The sequence below is a fragment of the Canis lupus genome, chromosome 22 (genome assembly GCF_011100685.1).
Source record: "Canis lupus familiaris isolate Mischka breed German Shepherd chromosome 22, alternate assembly UU_Cfam_GSD_1.0, whole genome shotgun sequence".
In the NCBI taxonomy this organism is placed as follows: Eukaryota; Metazoa; Chordata; class Mammalia; order Carnivora; family Canidae; genus Canis; species Canis lupus.
This window is the reverse complement of record NC_049243.1, coordinates 46,720,833-46,732,812: the sequence shown is the minus strand read 5'-3', so window position 1 is coordinate 46,732,812 and position 11,980 is coordinate 46,720,833. Positions and strand designations below refer to the sequence as shown.

General features: G+C 39.0%; 1 long non-coding RNA gene across 2 annotated transcripts; it reads right to left on the bottom strand.

The window, feature by feature from the left end:
- Positions 1-251: 251 nt before the first annotated feature.
- LOC119877407 lies at positions 252-11,954 on the bottom strand. 2 transcript variants are annotated; one of them, XR_005376492.1, is made up of 4 exons: positions 11,852-11,954; positions 7,947-7,995; positions 2,864-2,957; positions 252-658 (listed from the first exon to the last, which is right to left on the bottom strand). It is a non-coding gene; the product is annotated as an uncharacterized LOC119877407 (long non-coding RNA). The 2 variants fall into 2 exon arrangements; XR_005376493.1 differs by having other exon boundaries at positions 11,856-11,954.
- Positions 11,955-11,980: the final 26 nt, after the last annotated feature.

The following is an 11,980-nucleotide window of genomic DNA, read 5'->3' as shown; positions in this document are numbered from 1 at the left end:
CTGTTTGATCTGGGTGGAGGTTACATTCATACAATGAACATATGAAAATTCATTGAGCCATATAAGAATGTGGACACTTTTCTGTATCTATGTTTTTCTTCAATTAAAAAGTTAACTAAATAATAACAATTAATAAGCCAGTCATCATCATATTAGGATTGAGCAACAGCTTTTGTTTCTTTTTTTTTAAATTTTATTTATTTATTTGATAGAGAGAGAGAGAGAGAGCACGCAAGAGCCCAAGCAGGGGAAGAGGCAGAGGGAGAAGCAGACTTTGCTGAGCAGGGAGCTGGATGTGGGGCTGAATCCCAGGACCCTGAGATCATGACTTGAGCCGAAGGCAGATGCTCAACCGACTGAGCCACCCACATGCCCCACCTTAGTGTTTTCTCAATGTCTTCATCATGGTGAGTTTTGTTTTTAATCACAGTCAGAACCAAAGTGTTCAGGTACCAACAGTTGATCTTCAACGACTGGTAGAATGTCACATACTCGGTCTTATATGCACTATGGTAGTTGGGATCCACTGCTCTGTTTCATGTCATGATGATGATGCGCCGTCTCACCGTAAACATTCCCTCTTCCAATGGGCAACCCTCCATCCACTTTAGGGGATGAATCCTGACAGCTCCTTTTTGTCACCACACTTGTTTAATGCCTGTGTGAGACAGTTTTGTGAGACAGAGAGACATTTTGGTGTCACTATCATCAATATGCTGATGCAAGGACATCAATATGCTGATACAGGCTCAACTCTATGCCAGCTGGTATTACTATTCAACTCTTCCAGCCTGGCTGAATTAGAGATAAAAATGAAAGCCAAATGCTTAACTATAAATCCAGACAAAACAGCAGAGAAACTGGTAGGCAGAAAGATACCTTCTGAGTCCGTGGCAGAAATCATTCTGACATTTTAAGTTACAGAGACTTGGGACACAGATTTGGGGTGAAGATGTGACTTATAATTTCCAACAGCATTTAATAAAAAGCCACACAAATATTCCTGCCAGTTTAGGAAATGTATGAACAGAAAAGAAGAAACAAAGATAATCTCATAAAGCACCTAGTAATGATAAAATGATATAATGCATTATAATAGAATGAATGCAATATGCATTCATACTGTGCAGTATGCACAGTAATAGAATTAATAATAGATTGGCACGGTCAGTGTCTACCAGGTACTAGGCATATATGAGGCATTGTTTATATACATTATTTTATTTAATGTAGTTTTACGTTTATTTCTTGTGATGTAATACAATGAAGTAAAAAACAGTGAGATGTTCACCAAAGTCCTTGTTCTTAGAGTTCTTATCCTCTCTCTGTTGTTGTTTTTTGGGCACCCACGAAGTGCCAACACTGCAGATTAATCTTCATTATTATAGTCACATATGTTAACATAATGCACTAAAATGCCTTAGTCTTGAATCCAGCTCCCCAGTAACCAGATGCCAGGTAACTTTGCAGCACATGACTGAGGCGGTCCACCCAAGCATTATGTAACTCTCTGATCTGTTTTAACCTACTGCCTAGCCCCACTATAATGCTTCTGAGAAGTACATTCATGTGCATCCCACTTGTCTTTAGAAGGTGCATCCCCAGATGTTCTGGATACCAAATGATTCAAAATAAAAACTCTCTGGGACATGAGACCAAAGGGCTAGTCTAGTAAGTTGTTACTCAGTTGGAAGAAGGCAGCAGGATCACTGAGCTAAAGGGGTTGATGTGAGAAGAGAAGTCTGAATTTCAGGGAAAAGAGTATAGAAGCCAAGGATGGATAAAAACAGGGACCTCGTTAAGCTGAATAACCTGTGCTCCCCTGGGTCATGTCCATGTCCCTTTTTCTTCAAGTGTAACTGGAAATAGTGAATGACCTTTGAACAGATAGAACCGCTCCTGCAAATAGTACTCTAGCAACTCTAGCTTAGGTTCGGAGAGGCATTTGCACTAAATTAAAAATGAATTATATCGGGGGCACCTGGGTGGCTCAGTGGTTGAGCGTCTGCCTTTGGCTCAGGTTGTGATCCCGGGGTAATGGGATCGAGTCCCACATTGGGCTCCCTGCATGGAGCCTGCTTCTCCCTCTGTCTGTGTCTCTGCCTCTCTGTGTCTCTCATGAATAAATAAATAAAATCTTAAAAAAAAGAATGATATCAGATTAACAGTGGGAGGGGAAAGGAGAAGACGGAGGAGGAAACAAAAAGAGACAGAGCCCCAAAGTGGAATGTACACAAAGAGGAAAATAAATAAAAAGACCTTCCACATCTGCTAACGTTGTAAAATCTCCCCTCCCTTTCATCTCTCTGCCCCCTCTCAGGAGCTCCATCTGACACAGCATACACAAGAAATAAGTTCCCTATTTGATGCGCTACTTTGACTGCCTCTGTGCATCTTTCTTCTCCAAAATTCCCCCTTTTCTAATTCTGGAGCCGAAATATCCACTCAGAAGCAGAAGAAAAGGTAAATGGGAAGAGTGGATTTCTCCGGCTTTCCTTTAGCAAGGCAAGAATAATCAAGTTTTGGCTTTTGAAATGAAACAAATTGTTATTTGATTATATTAATATCAGTTGCTGGATCAGGAGGCTTTTTAAAACCAAAATTATACAAATGACGTAAATTTTCTTGGCTCATGATACTTGATACAACTAATTTTAGGCAAAGTGATTTTTAGCACTTGCAGCTGCAAATATAACAGATTCAAGACAACAATCAACAACTAAATTTTTATATTTTGCTACTTTTGAATTACAGTATTTTGAAATAAAAGCACTTCTTAACGTGCTGCAATTTGACTTTCAAGTGATTCTTCAAACCAATTAAACCACATTATGGTACTGATAGTAGGCTACAAGATACTTACTTATGGCATATAGTCCTTGTCCTGATGTTGCCTTACAAATTTTCCTCTGGCTTCTGGAATGTCATTCCTTCTAGTTCCCAGGCTAACTCTTTGCCTCAAAATGAAACACGGAAAGCAGAGAGGTTACATGGGTGTAGCAAACACAACCAGTTGTCTACACAATACACACCACTCCCTGATTCCTCAGCAACAGAAGCCTGATTTTTGTTGGGAGAGATAGGGAAAATGTGCCTGCTATAAAATTACATTCCCAGACCCACAGGGGTGCTAGGTGGCAAAGAACTCCTTAATGAAGTCAGAGGATAGGCTTCTGGGAAAGTTTATTAAAGGGAGCCCATTCAACAGGTGCCCAGGATTTGCCTATTGTCCTTTCTCTTTCATCTTCCTCTGCCAGGAAGATAGAAATGATTACTAGGGCTATAGGAGCCATCTGTAATGGTGAGGTTACAATCCACACATGAAAGATAGCAAAACAAACAGGCACAAAAGATTGGGCACCTTTGAGCTGTCATAAGCAGCTTCAGGCTGCCTCTATACAGTTTCACGAGAAAAAAATACAATCAATCACTAGTTTAGACTACTCTTTAGAGGGGTGTTGACCATGTCAGCCCAACTCAATCTCTTTTTTTCTTTAATTTTTTTAAAAGTTTTTTTTAATTTTAATTCTGGTACAGTTAACATAACATGTTATATTAGTTTCAGATGTAGGATATAGTGATTCAACAATTCTATGCATTACTTACATGATAAGTGTACTCTGAAATCCCCAAGAGGTATGTCACCCATCCCCACCCATCCACCCACGTCCCATCTGGTGACCATCAGTGTGTTCTCTATAGTTAATAGTCTTTTTTGGTTTGTGTGTGTCTCTTCCTTTTCCCCCCCTTTTACTCCTTTGTTTTGTTTCTTAAATTCCACATATGAATGAAATCATATGGTATGTGTCTTTCTGTGACTTATTTTGCTTAGCATAATACTCTCTAGCTCCATCCATGTTGTTGTTGCAAATGGCCGGATTTTATTCTTTTTTACAGCTGAATAATATTACATTATATATAATATGTATTATATATATATCTTCTATATACATAGATATTTATATGTATAGATAGATAGATAGATAAATCCTCCACATCTTATCTATTGATGGACACTTGGGTTGTTTCTATAATTTGGCTATGTAAATCGTGCTATAATAAATGCTAAGGCACATTATCCCTTTGAATTACTAAATCTCTCTAGTTATACCTTGAGAGAGAATCTGAGTGAAGCATTGGCAGAAGAACAGCAATGAAGAAGAGTGTCTTGTACTTACACAACTATGGAAATTACTTACTTAAATAGCCTGTAAATTATGTCTGAAAGTAGTTTCAAAACTTGTTTTTCAAAATACTTTGACCACTTAGGGACATAAAAATCAAGACCACAGTGCTATATCACCTCACCCCTATTAAGATGACTCATTTAAAAAAAAGACATTTTTGTGCGCTCTTGGTGGGAATGTAAAATGGTGCAGCCACTATGGAAAACAATATGGCAATAACTCAAACAAATTTTAGTAGGATTTCCATATGATCCAGTAATTCCACTTCTGATTATAATCCAAAAGAATTGACAGCAGGGACATAAGGAGATACTTTGTTCACAGCAGCACAATTTGTAATAGCCAAAAGATGGAAAAAACACAAGTGTCCACCGACAGAGGAAACAATAAACAAAGTGTGGTGTATACATAAAATACAATATTATTCAGCCACTAAAAGGAAGGAAATCCTGACACATGCTGTAGCATGCATGAATCTTGAGGACAGTATACTACATCAGTCACAAAAAGACAAATATTGTATGGTTCCACTTATGTGAGGTATCTAGAGCACCCACATTCCCAAAGACAGAGAGTGGAGTGCGGGTTGCCAGGGGCTGCAAGGGGGAGGAAATGAGGAGTTGTTGTTAAATGGGTATAGAGTTTCAGTTTTGCACGATGAAAAAGCCCTGGAGGTTGGTTGTACAACAACGTGAATGTACTTAACACTACTGAACTGTACACTTAAAAGCACTTACCATAAGCTAAATGCCATGCAAGGAATAGAGGACCCTGGTGACTAAGACATTATCTCTACATCCTAGCATAATAGAAGAGATACGGGCTTTGCTGTCTGACCAGACAAAAAAGAATGAAAGTAAATTCTAGCTAAAAGGTACAATATCCCCATAAAAGGGTACACAAGTGGGTGTGGTAAACTCAGGAAATGAAAAATAATTTTAAAAATAAGGAACATGGTAATGAGATTGAGGACAAAGATGTATGGGTATAGTGGGGTCTGAGTATTAAACAAAAAAGTTTGTAAACATAGGGAAAATAAAATATTTATAGAAAGATTCTCTAAATACTGACATATTCTAGGAGAGAAGATTTCTATTTTTAAAAAAGATTTTATTTATTTAAGAGAGAGAGAGAGAACACAAGAGAGGCTAAGGGCAGAGGGAGAGGGATAAGCAGACTCCACACTGAGCAGGGAACCTGACACAGGGCTTGATCCCAAGACCCTGAGATCATAACCTGAGCCAATGGCAGATGTTTAGCTGACTGAGCTGCCCAGGCCCCCCTTGGATAGAAGATTTCTAAACACCATAGCAGGACTCACTATGAGTCACCAGTGGAGGCTCTTCCATGAAAAGAAGAAGCCATGGCCAGTATGCTATTAAATATTTATAATCTAAAAGTGTGTCAAGAAGGATATACCTAAGAAATTTCAATTTAATTCTGTAGGCAATGGAGAAGCATCATTTTTTAAGACATTGACATAATTTGTTTTGTGGCCTTTTATTCCACTTTGTAAAGATTATGAACTATGTTACACACTAGTAAAATCATGTACCTGCCACCTTCATTAAGGGGTAGACTATTAATATCTTTGAAGACCCATCTTTGATCTCATCTTCTTTTTCTCACTCAGAAATAATCAATATACTGAATTTTGTGTTAGTTATTCTCTTGCTTTCATTAGAGTTTGAGTGTATCCCTAAAGGTTGTATTGTTAAGTCCATCTGTCTTTGAACCTTGGGTTGATAGCATCTTAGTGTATGTATTCTTTTGACTCGCTTTTTCACTGGTCCTGTGTTTTTGAGGTTCATCTATGTTTATCTACATAGCTGTGACTCATTTATTGTCACTGCTGTTTAGCATTCCATTGAATGAATAAGACACAATTTATCTTGTCATTGTATTTCAGTGGACATTTCAGCTATATCCAGTTTTTTGTTATCACAAGTAATCATTCTATAAATAATTCTTTCCTGTATAGATTTCCTGCAAAACTTTCACCAGAGCAAAGGTTGGCCTTCTAGGGCCCGTGGGCCAAATATGTATAGCTTGTGAGTTAGGAATGGTTTTACATTTTTAAATTTTATTTTTTAAAGTTTTATCTACTTAAGTAATCTCTACACCCAATGTGGGGCTCGAACTTATGATCCCAAGATTGAGAGCTACATGTTCCTCTGAGACAGTGAGATGCCACTACATTTTTAAATTCTAAAAAAAGCAAAATATTTCATATATGAAAATAGGAAATTTTCATATGTCCATAAATAACATTTTTTGGAACACATCCACATCCACTTGTTTACATATTGTCTGTGGCTGCATTCATGCTACAATGGCAGACCTGTCATCCATACTTTCTTCAGAGTGTAATCATACCACCTATTCTGTGAGGCTTTTCTTGAGACTGCCTCCTTCTTTAATTCAGTCATGTTTATTGTAACGTGCCAGGCCTTTAGATCTTCTTACATAAAAGTTCTCATTAAAACGTACTTTTTATGTACTGTACTACCCTCCTAACCAAATGACAAAGTCACTTAAGGTTTGAGACCATATTTCATGACATAAATGTAAAGCAGCTGCTCTACAAATGCTTATTTTTGTTGTTGATAATTATGATGTAGGTTCAGATGCTTCCCTAGGGATTGAAAGAATTTGTGCAGCTTCTCAAAGTTCTAGGTTTAAATTCATGAAATAATTTGAATGAGAAAATTTACTAGAGCTTTTTGTTTGTTCAAGTTTTCTTAAAAAGTATCTTCTTTTGGGGGTGTCTGAGGGGCTCAGTTGGTTAAATGTCCAGCTCTTGATTTGGGCTCAGGTCATGATCACAGGGTCCTGTGATTGAGCCCTGTATCAGGCACTGAACCTCCAGAGTGCCACACTCATATGAGAGTCTGCTTGAGGATTCTCTCCCTCTGCTCAGGTGTACATGCTCTCTGTCTCTCTCTCAAATAAATAACATCTTTTAAAAAAGTATCTTCAGGTGGCCCGGGTCGCTCAGTGGTTTAGCCCCACCTTCAGCCCAGGGTGTGATCCTGGAGTCCAGGGACTGAGGCCCACATCAGGCTCCCTGCATGGAGCCTGCTTCTCTCTCTGCCTGTGTCTCTGCCTCTCTCTCTCTCCCTCTCTCTCTGTGTGTTGCTCATTAATAAATAAAGTCTTAAAAAAAAAGTATCTTTTTCTGACTTCCATAGAATTTTATTAATTTTTCTGTGTAATAATTTATTGGTATATGTTACATTTCACTACATCATAAACCCTTCAGAGACCATTTTATTCACCTCAGTGTTTTTTCTCAACATATGATAGTCACTTCACATAGATGATATATTGTTTATTTTGAATTGATGACTTTGTGCACGCAACTATACTAACCTCTACTAGAAAATGTAAAAGCAGGACATGTGTTTGTCTGCCACCAACATGTTTCAATTCTATATCTTTTGTTGAAGAAACAAAACAAAATGATAGAAGCAATAGAAGAATGACTTAAAAAACTTTAAATGCATGATTATAAGATATTGACCATGTATGTAAATATAAAAGGATGATGTTAAATAGATGTCAAGTTCTTGTATCATCTCAATTAATTTAAAAGATTATATACTTCATATACTTAATTTGTATTTGAAAGTCATTGTAGTAAATAAACTACAGTGAAACAATTTCCTCAGACATACCTGGACTTAGACATTTGTGAGGCATTTGTAATATGTTAAATAAAATATGCAAAGCATAAAAATCAAATTTACTAACACTTACCAGAAACTAACCAGTGACTCATTTGGTTATTATTTTATTATAATCTTGCCTAGGGAGTAGAAATATAACAAATTAAATAAGTATAAATTCTTTCCAACTGAAATGAAGAGTAGAATGTTGTCCTGTACTTAAGACATTGAAATAAAAAATGAGAGGGGATCCCTGGGTGCTCAGCAGTTTAGCGCCTGCCTTTGGCCCAGACCGTGATCCTGGAGCCCCAGGATCGAGTCCCACATCAGGCTCCCTGCATGGAGCCTGCTTCTCCCTCTGCTTGTGTCTCTGCCTCTCTGTATTTCTCATGAATAAATAAATAAAATCTTAAAAAAAAATAAGTTCTCATATCTAAAAAAAAAAAAAAAAATGAGAAAAGGGTGGGGCACTTGAGTGGCTTGATCTCAGGGTCATGCTCTCAGGATTCTGAGATCGAGCCTTGCATCAGGCTCCATGCTCAGTGGGGAGTCTGCTTCTCTTCCTCTCCCTCTACTTCTCCCCTGACTCGCACACTCTCTCTAAAATAAATAAATCTTTTTTAGGGACACCTGGATGGCTCAGTGGTTGAGCATCTGCCTTCAGCTCAGGGAGTAATCCTGGAGTCCTGGAATCGAGTCCCACATCGGGCTCCCTGCATGGAGCCTGCTTCTCATTCTGCCTATGTCTCTGCCCCCCTCTCTCTCTCTTTCATGAATAAATAAATAAAATCTTTAATAAATAAATAAAATTAAATTTAAAAATCTCTTAAAAATGAGAAAAGCGTCTTTGTTACAGTAAGGGAATTCTGGAAGATCTACAGGGTAATATTTTTTTAAAGCCATTTCAGCTTTCAGACTTCTTTAGGTAGAGAAAATTAAAATTTTATTATATTACACAATAATTTGCTAGTAACTTTATCCTCACATAGCACCACTATTTTCATTAAATATAGTAGCTGTACCTACCTAAAAAAATTCAAGATGATTTATTTTATTAAGCTCAATATTCTTATTATGAACCACTCATTAATCACTTCTTCCACATACAATGAAAACTGCTATCATCATCAATTTTCATTCATATTACCCTGATGTGAATAACTTTGAATAACATTTTGCTAAAAAATATTAAAGTACAATTGTTTCCCTGAACTACATTCACTTCATAGCCAATCTGTGCCAAAGGGTTATTGATTATGAATGTTAGAATGCTTTGCTGCTCCACTAACTTGAGTGACCTTCACTAAGTTATTCATTTTTTGCATTTTAATATTTCTACCTGTAAATAGAAATGACATATAGCAGACACTTCAACGTTGGCTCACAACCTTGAGAGTTCCCTGAGTGAAATTTGAAACTGGCTGCCATACACAGAGGGCAAGGAGAAACTGAAGAAGCAGACCACTCCACATTGGTAGTTGGCAGTTTTAATAAGCAAAGGAACTTACTTACACGGCTTACTGGGGCAACCGCAAGACATGTAGATCTGTGCACTCACAGAATCTCAAGAGTTTATACCGAGGCTTTAACAGAGTTTAGCCTTCTATACAGAGCAGATGGTCTCAATAATATTACTCTCTAAGGCTGTTTCCTTGAAGTGGCTTCTGATGTGGGAACAGTGGGCAGAACTTACATTCCACGGACATTCCAAGGACAGAAGAGAGAGTATGGGAGTATCATCGTCCTGGTCTAGCTCTGAGGTCAACAAGCAGTTCTCTTAAAGATCTCCTCTAAAGCTTACATATCACCTAGTCCTATTCTTTTGTTCTGCAGAAGAGTAAAGAAGCCCAGGGATAGTCAGCCTAAGGAATACATCAAACTCACTTAAATTTCTAAGAAAATACTATGTAAGCTAAAATGTATAATGATTATGTAAATAAATGGCCCTGGATTAATTTCATTCTTTAAAAGAGAAATATAGTGTTCCTCCCTACTGTGAACTCAAATATGCTGGAATGCATATAAATATATGTTTTAGTAGTGTCCTTTAATAGTGTAGTTTATGTGACTCTTCATACAAGTCATTTCTTAAAAATTTGTAACCACCAGATATGCTTTCACTGAAGACATTCACTGTAAATATCTTATTTCCTTCATCCTACAATTTCAGTCAAAATTTCAGCCCAAAAATAAGTGGACATGAGGAGTTAATTAAAGCAAATAGTTGTGGAAGATTCATAATATATTTCCGTTATGTTCTGTGGATAGCATTGAAACTCCTTACTCATTTGCTTTAGCTTTCTGCCTATTTATCAAAAAAAAAAACAAAAAACAAGGACTGTTCAATATTTATTGGGCCCCAATAACATGTATTGTGCTAGGTATTGCAACAGATGCTAAAAATAAGACATGAGTCCTGGGGGAAAACACCATCTCTAAGAGGAGAAATAAGTAGGTACTGTATTCAAATTCTAAAGTGAGTATTACACATGATAAATGACAGTCAAAATAAAGAGCTTATGGGACTCTAAAGGAGGGATAGATCATATCAAGTAGGAAAAAATCAGGAAATGAAGGCTAAATTTAGAGGGGACACCTGAGTAGAATTTCCAGAGCAAGGTCTTCTAAGGAAAGATATATACTAAGCAAATGAAGGGAAATGAAAAACTGATCACGTTTCAGCAGCTTCAAGAGATTCGGATTCCTCATAAGGCGGGGGAGTAACTGGAAAAAAGGAATGGATCAGTGCCTCCTTCTCAACTATTTTTCTCCGCTACGGCTTCTCTTTACCATATATTTTAATATTTATAATAAATTAACAGCCTTCTGAATAGAAAAAGAATTATTCCTGACTGGGAGCCAGAAACTCGAGGCTCCACCTCCACCCAGTTAAATAAAACTGAATGTTTTGATTTGATGAATCATAGGTACTGGAAAACTACTTAATTCTGTTGCAAGGTTTTGTCTTTGAGCCTGAAGTAGTAAATGCATGAGCTTGGGGGTCAGACAGTCCTTGGTTTAAATCATGATTCAATCAAAGCTGTGTGATTCTGGCTGATAATGACATAAGCAATTATCACTTTCCTATGCATTTTTCACCTGTAACCCTCTAAACCAGCTCCTCTTAAACTTTAACGCGCACAGTACCACCTGGGGTTCCCGTTAACCGGGGTATTCGGATTTGGTAGGTCTGGAGTGGGGCCCGAGATTCTGCATTTTTCTTTTTTTTTTTTAATTTTCTTTCCTTTCCTTCTTTTTTTCTCTTCCTTCCTTCCTTCCTTTCCTTCCTTTCCTTCCTTCCTCTCTTTCAAGATTTTATTTATTCATGAGATACACAGAGAGTCCCAGGACCCGGGCATCACCACCTGAACCAAAGGCAGGCGCTCGACCGGAGCCACCTAGGTGCCCCGAGATTCTGCATTTCTGTTAAGCTCATAGGTGATGCTGCTGCTGCTGCAGCCCTGTGGGACCACTTTTGAGTACAAAAGCTAAAAGCGGAGCTCCCAGCCAGCACTATTAATGCCACCTGGGAACTTGATGGGCGTGAAATGCAAATTCTTGGACGCCCTCCCCCCTCCTCCCACCAGATCTACTGAATCAGAAACCCTAGTTTGAAACGCAACACCCCGCCCTCCATGCGATGTCACCCTAAGGTGATGGTTTCTGAACCTGAATCACCGCACCTGGGAGCGAGGTGGGTTAAATACTACTGGACATCGGGCTTTCTAAAAGCCCTACCAGATGGTGACTCTATTAAAATGTAGAAGCTCGTAAGGCAGACGATTGAACCTTGACGGGCCCTGCTTTCTGCCGGTGTAAACGTGGATAAAATCCACGCCGGCTCATGCCTTCTCTTCCAAGCCTTGGCACCTCCACCCAGCCGTAGTGGGCCGCAGTCGCAGGTGGGTCTCGGGGAGCCCGCGTCTGCCCCGCAGCAGGAAGCCGGATCGCCGACCCTCCCCTCCCCCGCCCCGGGAGCCCCGGCACCGCCCGCACCTACGTGGCTCCAGGCTCCAGCCCCCGGGGCTCCGCCGACCGCGCGGGAGCGGGACGCGCATGCGCTCGCTGCCCGCCAGGCTCGGGCTCGGAGTAACGGACTCGAGCTCCCCCCACCGGAAGTGGGCG